A 17848-nucleotide genomic window follows, 5' to 3' on the forward strand; every position below is an offset into this window, starting at 1 on the left:
GCTGGGCCTTGTACCTGAACCACACACTCCCACCCCCCACCGCCCCTCAGACAGGACCACTGAGCTGAGCAGGCAGCAAGGTGAACACGGCCTAAAGGACACGTGGCCTTTCTTTTCAATGCAGCCCTGGAATCCTTAGAGCAGGAGGCCTTCTGGTTTGTGGCTATGACTACAGAGAGGCCTACACCACCAGCTGCTTTTCTGCCCCCATTTCTGTGTGCAAGTCTTGCCAGAAAGCCAGGCCTGCTTCGTGGAGTATTTCAGGGCCACACTAATCATTTAGGACTGAGATGAGGTGAAAGTTCTTCAATCGGAGGGTTGTGAATCTTTGGAATTCTCTACCCCTGAGAGTTGTGGATACTCTTTCGCTGAATATATTGAATGTTGGAATAGGTGGATATTTTTGATCTCAAGGAACCAAGGGATATGGGGAGTGGGTGGGAAGCTGGACTTGAGACAGAAGATCAGCCATGATAGTGTTGAATGGCAGAGCAGGCTCGAGGGGCCGAATGGTCTCCTATTGCTCCTGATCCTTATGTTCTTAATGACTTGAACACAGAAAAGGCAACAGGTTAACAAAAATAAAGAAAACAAATCTTGCATTTTTATAGCGCCTTTCATGACTGAAGACCCAAAGCACATTACAGCCAATGAAAAACCTATAAAGCAGAGTCACTGTTGTAATGCAGGAAACACAGCAGCCAATTTGCGCACAGCAAGATCCCATAAACAGCAATAGAATAATGACCAGATAATCTGTTTTGTAATGTTGGTTGAGGGGTAAGTGTTGGCCAAGACACTTTGGATAACTCTCCTGATCTTCTTCAAAATAGTCCCTTGGGATCTTTTGCATCCAACTGAAAGACAAGATGGGGCCTTAGTTTAATGTCTCATCCAAAAGACAGCATCACACCAACTCCCTCAGTACTGCACTGGAGTGTCCGGTTGGATTTTTGTGCGCACATCCCTGAAATCACCCACTTCCTGATTCAGAAGTCAGGTTGCTGCTTACTGAGCCATGGCTGACATGAACATGTTCTGGGTCATATAGGGAGAGGAATGTCAGAGCCAACAATTGGCTTACCTGTATAATTGGGGCAGAATCATGGAGGCGAGAGGGATCTCAGCCACCGGCCGGAGGGCTGATGAAAGCCCCGCATCATCTCTTTTCGGGAAGGCCCGCAGTATCTTGTTCCGCTCAAGCACTTGACAGGCCAGTGGCGGCCTCCCCCCGAGATCAAGGATCCCAAAGGCAGAAATCCTGCCCGCCAAGAGCTGCTGGCCAACCAGAGGCTGACAGCTCCATTCAACAGCCTAGGATCGTCGCTGGATCCGAGGTCAAAGGTGAGTGACAGGATGGGATGCTACGGGGTGAGAGTTGCGGGTAAGGGGGGAGGCAGGTTAACTGCAAGGACAAGTGGGTTGCACTCAGCCAGTCCTGCCTTCCAAAGTCAATTACCTTTCCAAGTCAATTTTGAAGTGAAAATGGAAAGACAATCAGGGGAGATGGTCATGTGGTGGTAATGTCACTGAATTTGTAATCCAGAGGTCCAGGCTAATCCGCTGGTGACATGGGTTCAAATCCCACCACGGCAGCTGGTGGAATTTAAATTCAACTAATAAAATCTGTAATTGAAAGCTAGTTTCAGTGATGTTGACCATGAAACTATCATCAATTGTCATAAAAACCCTGGTTCACTAATGCCCTTTAGGGAAGGAAATCTGCCATCCTTACCTGGTCTGGCCTACACGTGACTCCAGGCCAACAGCTCTTAACTGCCCTTTGAAATGGCCTAGCAAGGCACTTGGTTCAAGGGCAATTAGGGATGGGAAACAAATGTTGGCCTTGCCAGTGACGCCAACATCCCATGAAAGGATAAATTTTAAAAGCTCAGGCGGATTGCTGATTCTTTAGAGCCTATCCCGTGTACACCAAGACAAATTCACGCCCAATTATCAATCATGTAACTCACTGCTGTTTGTCGGAGCTTGCTGTGTTTCCCTACATTACATCAGCAATGACAATCCAAAAATATCTCCCACTTCAGGGGGGTCCTTAGGTCATGAAAGGCGCTATATAAATTCAAGTCTTTCCTTCGGTCGGATTTAGGTTTGTGTTATTTTTATTTGAATCAGGCATTTGCCACAAAACCTGCTCATGGCACATGAGCTAACTCCCAGCCAGCATGGAATTGGCAGCCTCCTATTTACTCAGAGCTTGGGTTTGCCCATTTGGTTCTCTCACCATCTGTCTTGCCTGAGGCAGAGCAGCTGAACAAGCTTCAGTGTAAATGCTTCTCCTTTCCATTTAGCTGTGCCTGGCGTCTTACAAACCTAACAAACCTCAAGGTTAATCAGTTGCAAACAAAATGCTGCTTTTAATGGGCCCCGTGAGACAACATCAGAGAAGCTGCAGTCCTTGCAATAACTGTACCGTCCCATCTGACAAGGCATCAATAAATCTTCCAGCAAACAGTAAGTGCTGCTCATGTACCGTCATTTGTCTCTGATCTGTCACTTGTTGGCACGGTCCACGTTTACCTCGAAGTCAAGCCGTCCTCAGTGACATTTGAAGCCCTGCTTCATCCTGTAATGCACTTTGCATAGAAGCAATGGCTTCGAGCAGCAATCCTCTCCAAAACACCCAAAGCCTTTATTCGGAGAAGAGCAGGGAGCTCTCCTGGTGTCCTGGCCAACATTCCTCTCTCAACCAGCGCTGTCAACAAAAACAACAAAGGGTGAACTCTCCTGGGAAGAAGGGGCACCTGGAGAAAAACAGATGAAGCCTGCCAGGGGTGAATTCCCTGCCATCATCACCCTCTGCCCTCACCCCCACCCCTCCCACCGCTCACCAGTGGGAGTGCTGTTTCTGAGGCACGTGCTGTGCCTACTGATTGCACACAGGAAATTAGGAAGCAGAATCACGCTATTGTTATTATTCTAATTATTACTATAACTCCTGTTGCAGTTCTTTTGTGGAAGACGTTTGAGGAGGAGTTTGAAATGGATGTTCATTAGAGCTCAGACGAACTTGTAAACATAATTTAAATGAGCTGCCAAGCATGAGCTCAAGTTCAGTCTCTCTCCTTCATTGCTCAGAGTCTGGACCTGCTCCTCCAAGAAGTTGAATGTTGACGTTCCATTGCCTGGGAGAAAAGTCAATCAGACTCTGGATAGGATACCCTCCCAGACAGTAGCTGACTGAGGCCTTCGACATGTCCACCACTGCACACGTGGAGGACGTGTCTCCAATGCCATAATATGTTCAAGCAGAAGGGACAAGGTAAAAATGGATCTATTACGATTTCACAACAAGTTGCTGGTTGGCAGATGAACTAAACATCCTGATGGACACAGGGGGAGATGGTGCTGTAGTAGTATTGTCACTGGGCCTGGGGCCCTGGGTTCAATTTCTGCTGCGTCAGATGGTGGAATTTGAATTCAATAAAAATCCGGAATTAGAAGTCTAATGATGACCGTGAAACCATTGTCGATTGTTGTATAAACCCATCTGCTTCACTAATGCCCTTAAGGGAAGGAAATCTGCCATCCTTGCCTGGCCTACATGTGACTCCAGACCCACAACCATGGGGTTGGCCCTTACATGCCCTCTGAAATGGCCTAGCAAGCCACCCAATTTTATCAAACTGCTAAAAACAAGTCAATAAGGAATGAAACCGGATGGATGATAACGGCAAACTTAGCCATGTCAACCCTGCAAAGTCCTCCTTACTATCATCTGGGGGATAGTGCCAAAATTGGGAGAGCTGTCTCACAAACTAGTCAGGCAACAGCCTGACATAGTCATCCTCACGGAATCATACCTTACAGATAATGTCCCAGACATCACCATCACCAGCAGAGGTGGCGGCACAGTGGTATACATCAGATCTGGACCGCATGAAGTCTCATGGCATTAGGTCAAACATGGACAAGGAAACCCCAGCTGATGAATCTGCACTCCTCCATGTTAAACACCACATGGAGGAAGCACTGAGGGTGGCAAGGCAGCCCATGTACTCTGGGTGGGGACTTCAACGTCTATCACCAAGAACGGCTTGGTAGCACCACCATGGACCAAGTTAGCCGAGTCCTAAAGGACATAGCTGCTAGACTCGGTCTGCGGCAGATGGTGAGGGAAAGACATATTTGACTTCATCCTCACCAACCTGCCTGTCACAGATGCATCTGCCCATGACAGTAGTGGTAGAAGTGCCCCATCTGCACATTGAGGATACCCTCTTTCATGTTCTGTGTCACTACCACTGTGCTAATTGGGATAGATTTCAAACAGACTGGGCAACCATGAGGCGCTGTGGGCCACCGTCAGCAGCAGAATTGTATTCAACCACAATCTGAAGCCTCATGGCCCAGCATAGCTCCCACTCTACCATTACCATCAAGCCAGGGTATCAACCCTGGTTCAATGAAGAGTGCAGGAGGGCATGCCAGGAGCAGTACCAGGCATACGTAAAAATGAGGTGTCAACCTGGTGAAGCTATAACACAGGACTACTTGCATGTCAAACAACATAAGCAGTGAGTGATAGAGCTAAGCAATTCCACAACCAGTGGATCAGATCTGCATTCCTGCCACATCCAGTAGTGAATGGAGGTGGACAATTAAACAACTCACTGGAGGAGGAGGCTCCACAAATATCCCATCCTCAATGATGGGGGAGCCCAGCACATCAGTGCAGAAGATAAGGCTGAAGCTTTTGCAAGGATCTTCAGCCAGAAGCACTGAGTGGATGATCGATCTCGGCCCCCTCCAGAGGTCCCCATCGTCACAGATGCCAGCCTGCAGCCACTTCGAATCACTCCACGTGATATCAAGAAATGGCTGAAGGCACTGGATAGTGCAAAGGCTATGGGCTCTGACAATATTCCGGCAATAGTGCTGAAGACTGTGTTCCAGAACTTGCCACGCCCCTAGCCAAGCTGTTCCAGTACAGCTACAACACTGGCATCTACCCGGCTATGTGGAAAATTGCCCAGGTATGTCCTGTACATAAAAAGCAGGTCAAATCCAACCCAGCCAATTACCGCCCCAACAGCCATCAGTAAAGTGATGGAAGGGGTCATCAACAGTGCTATCAAGCAGCACTTGCTTATCAATAACCTGCTCATTGACACTCAATTTTGGTTCCGGCAGGATCACTCAGCTCCTGACCTCATTACAGCTTTGGTTCAATTTGGGCACCGACGTGAGGTGAGAGTGACTGCCCTTGACATCAAGGCCAAAATTTTGCCCCTGACGGGCAGGCGGGCAGCCGATTGCCGCTGGCGAAACGGGCCGCGCTACTATTTTCCGCGGTGGGCCAATTAAGGCCCGGCCAGCGGGTTAGCGACTCCCGTGGAGAACGGAAAAATAGTCGCGGAGGCGGGTGGCCTCAGACTGCCAGTTCCAATGGGGAATGGGCAGTCTGGATAAAGAGTGGCCAGGCAGTCTGCTTGAGGCAGTGCACCATGGCCACTCGGGGAGAGAGGGAGGGAGGTCCGAGTGGACAGCAGTATGAGCAGGAGGAGGAGGGCAGGCTGCAGGAGAGGCCAGCAGGGGGCCAGTGCGCCCCTCAATTCTCCGATGCTGCCTTGCTGTCCTCCTCCAAGAGGTGTCCAGCCTTTGGGATATATTGTATCCGGATGATGGGAGGAGGACGGCCCCCGATGTCAGCAGGCAGGGAGGAGGTTGGTGATGCTGTAAGCACCCATGATGCTGTGCAGCACGCCGGAACACAGTGCTGCAAGAGATTCAACGATTTGCTGCACTCTGGAAGGGTGAGTGCCATGTCGGCCTTGGCCATTTGACCCAGCAGGTAGCCTTAGCCTTTGAGCACCCCCCTCCCCCTCCACGTCTTAGTGTCGTTACTGCATTGGGCATTTGGCACACACTGGGTGGGCAAACAGATAGTGACCATGCTTACATCAGCCTTAGTGGTTGAGGAGAAGATGGGTTCTCCCTGCAGCATATGTTGGTGTTTGTCACACTTGAGTAGTCTGGGGGCAACCTGCAAGGGAGGCAGCTAGACACATACTCAGAACTCCAACACATGTCTTATTGAAGGTGATGAGATGGTGGAAGGGGAGGTGTCGTGGCCAAGAGCCATCTGCTGGCATCGGCACCGCATCTAGTTGCGCCTCCTTGCCATGGGCGCTAAGACCTGCGTGTTATTGAAAGTGATGGATGCCGAATGTGTCCAAAGTGACCATTGGGGGAGGGGGTTGGGACCAGCCGTACTATCGTCTGGTGACTGATCAGCAGTAGTGTGGACAGGAGTCCCTGGAGGCCTCAGATGGGCCACTGTGGTTGGGGTGCGGCGTGCGCGGGCAGAGTACATGAGTGATCAGCCCCAATAAATCCTCTTCTCTGTTCTGCAGACAAAAACTGAGCACAATCAGCGGGAGTGCCAGAGGACTGGTGGTGGGCACGCCGTGCTCCAGCGCCTCATCACCTATGAGGAGCAGGCCATGGAGCTGGGGAGAAGGCAGGCGGCCAGGGCGGCAGGTGTTGGCGAGGCTGGGGTGCAGCGGCCAGGTATATGAGGTCCACAGTCCCATCCACTCTGTCTCCCCACCATCCAAACCACTGATGGTTGCTGCAATCGTTAATGCAGCAACACTGCTCATTCACAGACTGATACAGTCAGACGTGTAGGTCATACACAAAGGTCCCTTGGCCCCTTGAGGAATCACGTCTCCGCCACCTTCCAAAGTCACCTTATCCCACTTGTGACTACTATCCCCATGGCCTAACATGCCATGGCATCGCTGCTGCACAGTCAAAGGCTTATTGCCTCTCAGGGGGATTGGGTCCTTTCAGCCAGTGCACCCCACGTTACTCTGTCCAAAAGGTCCTCAGCACCTCAGCTGTGAACCTCATGGCACTCAACTTACATAAATGCCACCATGTTACTCATCCCTGTGCCAAGGGGAAATGTTGCCTTCTGCCCACCCGTTCTATGCCCCTTTTAACGGTATGAAGGTCAATAATGTGACCTGTCAATCTCCTGTGCTCCACGGCAAATGTCGCAAGTGTTTGCAATGTTTCCTCATAACTCCAACTCTCCAGGCCAGCATGCAACCAGGTCAGGAACCTCTGCACTCTCCCCACTCCTTTGGTACATAACATGCCATGTGGCATTCCTGAGGCTATCTGACCAGCCTGTCTGTATGCGTGTCTAATGTTTGGGCTCCTCTTGACTCTTTTCCACCCCACCAATGTTTATCTCCTTAGGGTCTTGAAGGGTGAGCGCATTATGAGCCTGGGGGGCGGTGGGGGAGGGGAAAGGGATGAAAGGTGTTACTGACTGAACGCTAACTGATCCACTGTCCTTGTTGTTAATCTCAGCATCACCACCACATGGCCACACCCAAAGACACCGTAGCACCCCCCCTCCACACCTGAGTGCCAAGACGTGCAACTTGCGGCCCAACATTTCAGCCAGCCAGGCACCAGCGCAGACACAAACACCTCAGTGGGGACTTTACTGTCGGCTAGTGTCCCAGGTCACATGGAGAGGGTGCATCCCAATCGCTGGAGGAGATGGTAGGGTCAGAGTGTGCCGATGGCGCCAGCAGCCGGAGGACTGCAGGGGACTAGGCACATGCTGAGTCCGGCAGTGATGATGTGCCTCTGGAGTTGTCACCAATGCAGCAGCTGCAGGACAAGCAGCAGGAATCGCGTTTGCATCTGGCAGGGTTGCATGAGGGTGTGCTTCAGTTGGTCTCTGTGGTGGGGAGTCCAGGCAAAGTGTCAGTGAAGGCATGAACCTCAGGACAGAGATTCACACTTCCTCCACTGAGAGATTGGCGACTCTCATGGAGAGGGGTTTCGAGCGGATGGAGAATCTTCTGATTGGGTTACGCTCTGACCTGCAAGCCCTCACAGTGGTACTGGCCATGGGTGGTCATTCCCAATGTGGGAGATGTTGTGGGTACCAAGCATCGGCGCTCAGTGCCCATGCATCTGCGGTGAGCAGGGAGGTCCAATGTGACCTCACGTCGGCGCAGCAGCTGCCTGTCGTCGCTGTGAGCTCCTCTCAGGGCACTCCGGATGAGGGCAGCAGCTCCTCCACCCCTCTGCCTGCGACCGTTGCTTCCACTGAGGCTGCGACAACTGGGGAGGTGCCAGTTCTGGAACTGGCCACTCACTCCCAGGCGGAGCCATCACAGGCTCCACAGGCCAGAGGAAGCCCGCCAAGGTCAACAAGGCCAACAGGACAGCAGAGTCAGCAGGCTGTCTCACAAGCCACTCTGAGCGATGGGGCGACCCCTAGATGTAGCACCCAAAAACGTAAGCATAAGGCACGTTAGGCACTCCACGGGTTTATCACTGGTGATTTTGTGTTGGCCTTAGAATAGGGAAAAATATACATATGTTTGCAATGGAGAAGTTTCTGTTATATTTTGGACATAATAAAGTCCACCTTTCTGATCATGGCTGAGGGTGTTTCCTTTGTGCTGCATTTGTCTGTATCACAGACATCTCATGAGTGTTTGAGTGGACATTGATGTTTCTGTACTAAGCCCTTAGTTGCAGCTGATGAGGTGGAAGATGTAGCACCTAAGTGCCACGTGTGGAAGCTCCAGGCAATGCTGCTCCTGCAGATCCATGTATGTGGAGCTAGCTGAAGAATCATTGGATTAAAGTGTCCCGGATGTCCCTGCCTCCTTGGTGTAATAGCGGGTCGGTGTGCTGCCCCTCATCATTGCCCTGTGCTTCCTCATCCTCTGAGGCACTACTGGATTCATCATGTGCAGCCTCATCCACTGCGTCAAGGTCTTCATCATCAACTGCATCCCCCCTTTCCATCACAAGATTGTGCAGAGCGCAGCATGCTACCACTATCACAGAGACGCTATCTGGGGGGTACTGGAATGTGCCCCCTGAGCGGTTCAGGCAACTGAAGCGCATCTTGAGAAGACCAATGGCTCTCTCCACCACAGCCCTTGTGGTGCCGTGGCTCCTATTGTAGCGCTCCTCAGCTTCTGTTCTTGGACTGCGGAGAGGCGTCATGAGCCACCATCACAGGGGATAGCCCTTGTCACCCAGCAGCCAACCATCCACCCGAGCCGGAGCACTGAAGAGCCTCGACACCTGGGAGTGTCTGAGGATGTAGGCGTCGTCGGAGCTGCCTGGGTACCTTGCACAAACTTGTAGAATCTGCATCCTGTGATCACACACTATCTGCACGTTCATGGAGTGGAAGCCCTTCCTGTTGATGAAGGCACCGGGCTCACCTGCTGGTGCCTTGATGGCCACATGTGTACAGTCTATTGCACCCTGGACATGGGGGAAGCCAGCAATGGCCACGAAGCCTCTGGCTCGCTATGCCTGGTCGCAGCGGAAGTGGATGAAGGTCAATGCCCGTCTGAACAAAGCACCTGTAACCTGCTTGACACAAGTGTGGACAGCTGATTGGGAGACTCCGCAAAGATCACCCACCGAGCCCTGGAAGGAGCCAGATGCATAGAAATGGAGGGCAACTGTGACCTTCAGAGCTGCTGGCATGGGGTGTCCACACACACAGTTAGCGGAGATCTCAGGGCCAATCATCTGACAGATATAGTTGACTGTCTCGCTTGACAGTCGGAGCCTCCTTCAGCACTGCACCTCAGTCATATTGAGGTAGCTGCTTCGCCGCCTGTAAACCCTGGCAGCAGGATAGTGGCGTCTTCTGCGACCCCTTCCACCTTGGACAACCTCTTGGCCCTGCGCCCCTTGTGCTTGTGCCTATCCTCCCAAAGGTGGCTCCCCTGGAGGCTGATTGTCCAGTCCTGGCCTCCTCCTTATTCTATCCCTCCCTTCGTCCTCAGAGGAGCTGCCTCCAGTGGAGACGTCAGAACCCATATCCCCAGGCTAAATGGAGGCCTCCGGAAAGCTGCAGGCCCGAGAAAGATTACTGTCTGCTGACTGGTTTCAAAGTACACAAAAAGCTCTTGGAAATCGATGAGAACTGCTAACAATTAAACAGACAACTTTAAAACACTTTCTGCAATTAAAACTTCGTGGAAAACATGAACAACCCCTCTGAGTTCACATACCCCGCCAGTGCATGAGTTTTATTTAAAAATCTCCCACCCACCTGCCCGCTGGGCCCGTGCGCTGACCCGAAGTTTGCACGGGCCCCTCAAAATCCTGGACAATTGGCAAGTTAAGGGCCTTAACGAGGCCTTTAATGAATGGAGGGTGCGCGTCCCGCTGCTGAGTGCGCCCGCTGACCGAAATATCGCGATGCCACGCGCTGACGTCGGGACGCTCGTGCGATGTCAGCGCGCGACATTTTATGTGCTGACGTGCAGGCTCTGCCATCCGCACACCAGCCAGAAAATTCTGCCCCAAGGCAGCATTTGACCGAGTGTAACATCAAGGAAACCTAGCAAAACTGGAGTCAATGGGAATCAGAGGGTAACTCCACTGGTTGGAGTCATACCTAGCACAAAAAAAGATGGTGGTGGTGTTGGACGTCAATCATTTCAGTTCCAGGACATCACTGCAGGAGTTCCTCATGGTAGTGTCCCTGGCCCAACCATCTCCAGTTGTTTCATCAATGACCTTCCTTCCATCCTAAGGTTAGAAGTGGGGATGTTCACTGATGATTGCACAATGTTCAACACCACTCTCGACTCCTCAGATACTGTTCATGTCCACATGTAGTAAAACCTGGACAATATCCAAGCTAGTGCGGACAATTGGCAAGTAAAATTTGCCACATAAGTTCCCGGCAATGACCATCTCCAACAAGAGAGAATCTAGCCATCACTCCTTGACATTTAATGGCATCGCCATTGCTGAATCCCCCAATATCAATATCCTGGAGGTTACCATTTACCAGAAACTGAACCGGACTAGCCATATAAATACTGTGGCTACAAGTTCAGGTCAGAGGCTAGGAATCCTGCGGTGAGTAACTCACCTCCTGACTCCCCAAAGCCTGTCCACCATCTACAAGACACAAGTCAGGAGTGTGATGGAATAGTATCCGCTTGCCTGGATGAGTGCAGCTCCCACAACACTCAGGAAGCTTGACACCATCCAGGACAAAGCAGCCCACTTGATTGGCACCCCATCTACAAATATTCACTCCCTCCACCGTCAACGCACAGTGGCAGCAGTGTGTACCATCTACAAGATGCACTGCAGCAACTCACCAGGGCTCCTTCGACAGCACCTTCCAAACCTACGACTGCTGCCACCTAGAAGGACAAGGGCAACAGATAGATGGGTACACCACCAACTCAAAATTCCCCTCCAAGCCACTCACCATCCTGACTTGGAAATATATCGCTATTCCTTCACTGTCGCTGGGTCAAATCCTGGAACTCCCTTCCTAACAGCACTGTGGGTGTACCTACATGACATAGACTGCAGCGGATCAAGAAGGCAACTCACCAGCACCTTCTCAATGTCAATTAGGGATGGGCAATAAATGCTGGCCTAGCCAGTGATGTCCACATCCCATGAATGAATTTTTAAAAATCTCACATCATCCAAAAGCAAATCACTGAGAGAACCTTGCATCTGTGCCACAGAATGTCAATAACTGATCAATATCGACACCTTACAGCACTTATCATCATTTGCATCACTCACATGCCTTGGGTAGGTAGGAGAGTGGCAGTGGGAAGAATGTTAGCTTCTGATGTGTGACTCAAACTGTCATCCTGTTGGTTTCATTGCAGGAGATGGCTCCCACAGCAGAAAGCAGAGTCCGCTACTCGTGGTGGGATTGCAACTGTTCATGAGGGGTGACTGTTTCCGTGGAGGGTACAATACTTGAAGGAACCTGGGTCATTGCAACCTCATCTGGACTTCATTAACAGACTAGTTCTCTATCATGTTAGCTGTGGCTCAGAGGTAGCATTTTTGCTTTTGAGGTAGAAGGTTGTGGGTTTAAAACTGACATTGTAGTGCAATACTGAGGGATTGCTGCACTGTCTACAGTGGGGTCTTTCAAAGGAGGCATTAAACTGAGGGCCCTATCAGCTGTCTCATGTGAGTGTAAAATATCCCATGGCAGTATTTCAAAGAAGAATAGGGAAGATCATCTCCCTTGTGACCTTACCACTATTCATCCCTCAACCACCATCACCAAAGCCATCACCATCATCTGGTCATTATCATATTACTGTTTGTGGGAGTTTGTTGTGGGCAAATCGGTTGCCACATTTCCTAAATTACAACTACCTTCAAAAGTTTTCCCATTGGCTGTAAAGTGCTTTGAAACATCCTGAGGTTATGAAATATGTGATATGAATGCAGGTCTTCCTTTCTGCTTAAATAGGAACACCTTCCTAAGATGTTAAAGGTGCAGATGCTTATTCATCCGCTTAAACATGGTTTGCAGTTAAAGATTTATATTCCGTTCTTTCCTAATAAACGTGCTAAAGTTGGGAACCCTTTTTTTTTAGAGAATTTGGTTTTTATTTTCTTTCAGAATGACCGTTTATTATTAGAAGCTAAGTTTGGAACAGGGAAGGGAACTCAAGCAGGAGCGGTAAGTATTACTTCTGTTCTTATTGTGGAAAGGTTTGCTTTCAGTCTACCACAAGCAACTGGACGAGACTCTATAATACACCTTCTTTACCTCACACGCAGCAGTTTATACAATGAACTGTTGGCATGTCACAAAGAGGAGAAGCAAAATCATTTAGTGGATACTTAAGGAGCCTATAGATAGCGTTTTGCTAGTGTTGTTGGGAGGGCTTTAAACTAACTCTACAGGGGTGTGGGAACCAAGAAAAAATATTAGAGAGGAATACCAGGTGCACAAAATACTGGGAGGGACAGATAGCACTAGCATAGAGAATATTAAGGTAATAGGTAAAGTTGGGGTAAGGGAGAAAGTAACAAAATCTAAATCAGGGTTACTATGCATGTCTGTGAATGCACGGAGTATAGTAAATAAGATTGGAGAGTTACAGGTGCAGATTGCCATGTGGAAATATGATGTTGTAGCGATAACAGAGACCTGGCTCAAGGAAGGGCAGAACTGGGTGTTAAATATTCCCGGGCACAAGGTGTTCAGAAGAGATAGGAAAAGAAGGAAAGGAGGAGGGGTGGCAGTATTGGTTAAGGAGAGCATTGCAGTGCTGTAGAAAGGGATGTCCCAGGGGGCTCAAGGACAGAATCAATTTGGCTACAGCTAAGGAACAAAAAGGTTGCAATTACATTCTTCGGTGTAGTCTATAGACTGCCAAATAGTGAGAAGGACTTAGAAGAACAAATTTGCAGGGAAATTACAGAGAGGTGCAGGCATTGTAGAGTAGTTATAATGGGTGACTTTAATTACCCGAATGTAGACTAGGACAGTGGTAGTGTGAAGGGCGGAGAGGGGCAAAAGTTCCTAGATTGTGTTCAGGAGAATTTTCTACAGCAGTGTGTGTCCAATCCAACAAGAAAACATGCCGCCTTCGTCTCTGTGCTCACTTCTTTGGGCAGGAGTCCTCTCCCCGTTCAAAGGATCCTTTTACCCGCCTCCAATATTCTCCCTCCACCTGGACCTCTCCCTCTGGATTCTTACCTTCTCTTGATCTTTTCATTGAGAACTGTCGGCATGACATTAGTCGTCTCAATTTCTCTGCTCCTCTCACCCACTCTAACCTGTCTCTCTTGGAACTTGCTGCATTCCGTTCTCTCAGGTCCAACCCTGACATTGGCATCAAACCCGCTGACAAGGGGGGTGCTGTTGTTGCCTGGCGTACTGACCTCTGCATCGCAGAGGCTGAGCGTCAACTCGCAGACACTTCCTCCTACCTCCCCCTGGACCATGACCCCACCATTGAACATCAAGCCATTGTTTCCAGGACTGTTACTGACCTCATCTCCTCTGGAGATCTTCCTTCCACAGCTTCCAACCTCATAGTCTCCCAACCTTGGACGGCCCGCTTCTACCTCCTACCCAAAATCCACAAACGGGACTGTCCCAGCAGAACGATCGTTTCAGCTTGTTCCTGCCCCACGGAACTCATTTCTTGCTATCTCGACTCCATTCTCTCTCCCCTTGTCCAGTCCCTTCCCACCTACATCCATGATTCCTCTGACACCCTACATCATATCAACAATTTCCAGTTCCCTGGCCCCAACTGCCTCCCCTTCACCATGGACGTCCAATCCCTCTACACCTCCATCCCCCACCGGGATGGTCTGAGGGCCCTTAGCTTCTTCCTTGAACAGAGGCCTGAACAATCCCCATCCACCACTACTCTCCTCTGTCTGGCTGAACTTGTTCTCACACTGAACAATTTCTCCTTAAACTCCTCTCACTTCCTCCAAATAAAAGGTGTGGCTATGGGTACCCGCATGGGCCCCAGTTATGCCTGTCTCTTTATGGGGTATGTGGAACATTCCTTGTTCCAGTCCTACTCCGGCCCCCTCCCACAACTCTTTCCACGGTACATCGATGATTACTTCGGTGCTGCTTCATGCTCTCGTCTGGACCTGGAAAAATTTATTAATTTTGCTTCCAATTTCCACCCCTCCATCATTTTCACATGGTCCATCTCTGACACTTCACTTCCCTTCCTTGACCTCTCTGTCTCAATTTCTGGTGATAGACTGTCCACCAACATCCATTACAAGCCTACTGACTCCCACAGCTACCTCAACTACAGCTCCTCACACCCCGCTTCCTGTAAGGACTCCATCCCATTCTCTCAGTTCCTTCGCCTCCGTCACATCTGTTCTGATGATGCCACTTTCAAAAACAGTTCCTCTGACATGTCTTCCTTTTTCCATAACCGAGGTTTTCCACCCACGGTGGTTGACAGGGCCCTCAACAGTGTCTGGCCCATCTCCTGCGCAGCCGCCCTCACACCTTCCTCTCCCTCCCAGAACCATGATAGGATCCCCCTTGTCCTCATTTATCACCCCACCAGCCTCCGCATTCACAGGATCATCCTCCGCCATTTCCGCCAACTCCAGCATGATGCCACCACCAAACACATCTTCTCTTCACCCCCCCGGCGGCATTCCGCAGGGATCGTTCCCTCTGGGACACCTTGGTCCACTCCTCCATCACCCCCTACACCTCAACCCCCTCCCACGGCACCTTCCTATGCAACCACAGAAGGTGCAACACCTGCCCTTTTACTTCCCCTCTCCTCATCATCCAAGGGCCCAAACACTCCTTTCAAGTGAAGCAGCATTCACTTGCACTTCCCTCAATTTAGTTTATTGCATTCGTTGCTCCCAATGCGGTTTCCTCTACATTGGAGAGACCAAACGCAGACTGGGTGACCGCTTTGCAGAACACCCTCGGTCTGTCCGTAACCATGACCCAGATTTCCCTGTCACTTGCCATTTCAACACTCCACCCTGCTCTCATGCCCACATGTCCATCCTTGGCCTGCTGCATTGTTCCAGTGAAGCTCAACGCAAACTGGAGGAACAGCACCTCATCTTCCAACTAGGCACTTTATAGCCTTCCGGACTGAATATTGAGTTCAACAATTTTAGATCATGAACTCTCTCCTCCATCCCCACCCCCTTTCCAATCCCTCCTTTTCTTTTCCAATAATTTATATAGAATTTTCTTTTCCTACCTATTTCCATTATTTTTAAATGTATTTCCATCCATTGTTTTATCTCTACCTTTTACCCTATTTCGATCCCTTCCCTTCACCCCACCCCACCCCCACTAGGGCCACCTGTACCTTGCTTGTCCTGCTTTCTACCCTTAATTAGCACATTCCTTAGATAATATCACCACCTCAACACCTCTTTTTCCTTTTGTCTATGACATCTTTTGGCTATCTCCACCTATCACTGGCCCTCTATCCAGCTCTACCTGTCCCACCCCCTTAAACCAGCTTATATTTCGCCTATTTTCTATTTTTCCTAGGTTCTGCTGAAGAGTCATACAGACTCGAAACGTTAACTGTGTTCCTCTTCGCAAATGCTGCCAGACCTGCTGAGTTTTTCCAGGTATTTTTATTTTTATTTTGGATTTCCAGAATCCGCAGTTTTTTGCTTTTAAGAAAAGGTGCACTGTTGGACCTGGTTCTTGGAAATGAGGTGGGTCAAGTAGATCAAGTGTCAGTGGGGGAACATTTAGGAGACCGTGATCATTGTATTGTATGTTTTAGGATGACGATAAAAAAGGACATTAGGCAACCAGAGTAAAAATAATTAACTGAACAAGAGCCAACTTTGATGAGGCAAGAATGGAGCTGGGCCAGATAGACTGAGACAAAAGATTGGCAGGAAGAACTGTAGCTGAACAATGGGCTACCTTCAAAAAGGAATTGGTTCAGGCACAGTCAAGGTATATTCCATCGAAAGGGAAAGGTAGGGCAAACAAACCCAGAGCTCCCTGGATGAAAAAGGAGTTTGAAATTAAGATAAAGAAGAAAAAATGTGCTTATGACAGATGTCAGATAGAAAATACAACTGAGAACCAAGGGGAACACAGGAGGTTCAGAGGGAAGGTGAAAAAGCACATTAGAGAAGCAAAGAGGGGTTATGATAAAAGTCTGGCAGCCAACATAAAGGGGAATCCCAAAGTCTTATATAGACATATAAATAGTAAAAACATGACTAGTGGTATGCCTCAGGGATCTGTGCTGGGACCATTGTTGTTTGTTGTCTTTTTAATGATTTGGATGATAATGTGGTGAATTGGATCAGCAAGTTTGCTGATGACACCAAGATTGGAGGCGTTGTGGACAGTGAGGAAGGCTTTCAAAGCTTGCAGAGAGATCTGGACCAACTGGAAAAATGGGCCAGAAAATGGCAGATGGAATTTAATGCGGAAAAGTGTGAGGTGTTACATTTTGGAACCAAGGTAGGACATACATAGTAAATGGTAGGGCACTGAGGAGTGCGGAGGAACAAAGGGATCTGGGAGTTCAGATACATAATTCCCTGAAAGTGGCGTCACAGGTAGACAAGGTTGTCAAGAAAGCTTTTGGCATACTGGCCTTCATAAATCAAAGTATTGAGTATAGGAGTTGGAATGTTATGGTGAGGTTGTATAAGACATTGGTGAGGCCAACTTTGGAGTATTGTGTGCAGTTCTAGTCGCCTAACTACAGGAAAGAAATCAGTAAAATTGAGAGAGTGCAGAGAAGATTTACTAGAATGTTGCCAGGTCTTAAGGAGTTGAGTTACAGGGAAAAATTAAACAGGCTAGGACTTTATTTCTTGGAGCATAGAAGAATGAGGGGAGATTTGATAGAAGTTTACAAAATTATGAGGGGTATAGACAGAGTAAATGCGAGTAGGCTCTTTCCACTTAGATTAGGAGAGATAAACACGAGAGGACATGGCTTAGGGTGAAAGGGGAAAGGTTTAGGGGGAACATTAGGGGGAACTTCTTCACTCAGAGAGTGGTGGGAGTGTGGAACGAGCTACCATCTGACGTGGTAAATGCGGGCTCACTCTTAAGCTTTAAGAATAAATTGGATAGATACATGGATGGGAGAGGTCTGGAGGGTTATGGACTAGGTGCAGGTCAATGGGACTAGCGGAATAATATTTCGGCACAGACTAGAAGGGCCGAATGGCCTGTTTTCTGTGCTGTAGTGTTCTATGGTTCTATGGTTCTATGGTAAAAGGAGGAGTAGGGTCGATTAGGGACCTAAAAGGGAATTTACACATGGACGAAGGGGGCATGGTTGAGGTATTAAATGAATACTTTGCATTTGTCTTTACCAAGGAGATAGATGCCACCCAGGCCATGGTGACAAAGGATGAAACTCTGTCACTTGAAGGGTTCAAAATTGATAAGGAGGAAGTGTTGAATAGACTGTCGGTACTTACAGTTGACCACGCACCGGGACTGGATGAGAGGATCCAAGGATATTGAAGGAAGTGAGAGTAGAAATTGCAGGGGCACTGGCCATAATTT

This window comes from Cetorhinus maximus, chromosome 20 (assembly GCF_964194155.1).
Source record: "Cetorhinus maximus chromosome 20, sCetMax3.hap1.1, whole genome shotgun sequence".
NCBI classification, from domain to species: Eukaryota; Metazoa; Chordata; class Chondrichthyes; order Lamniformes; family Cetorhinidae; genus Cetorhinus; species Cetorhinus maximus.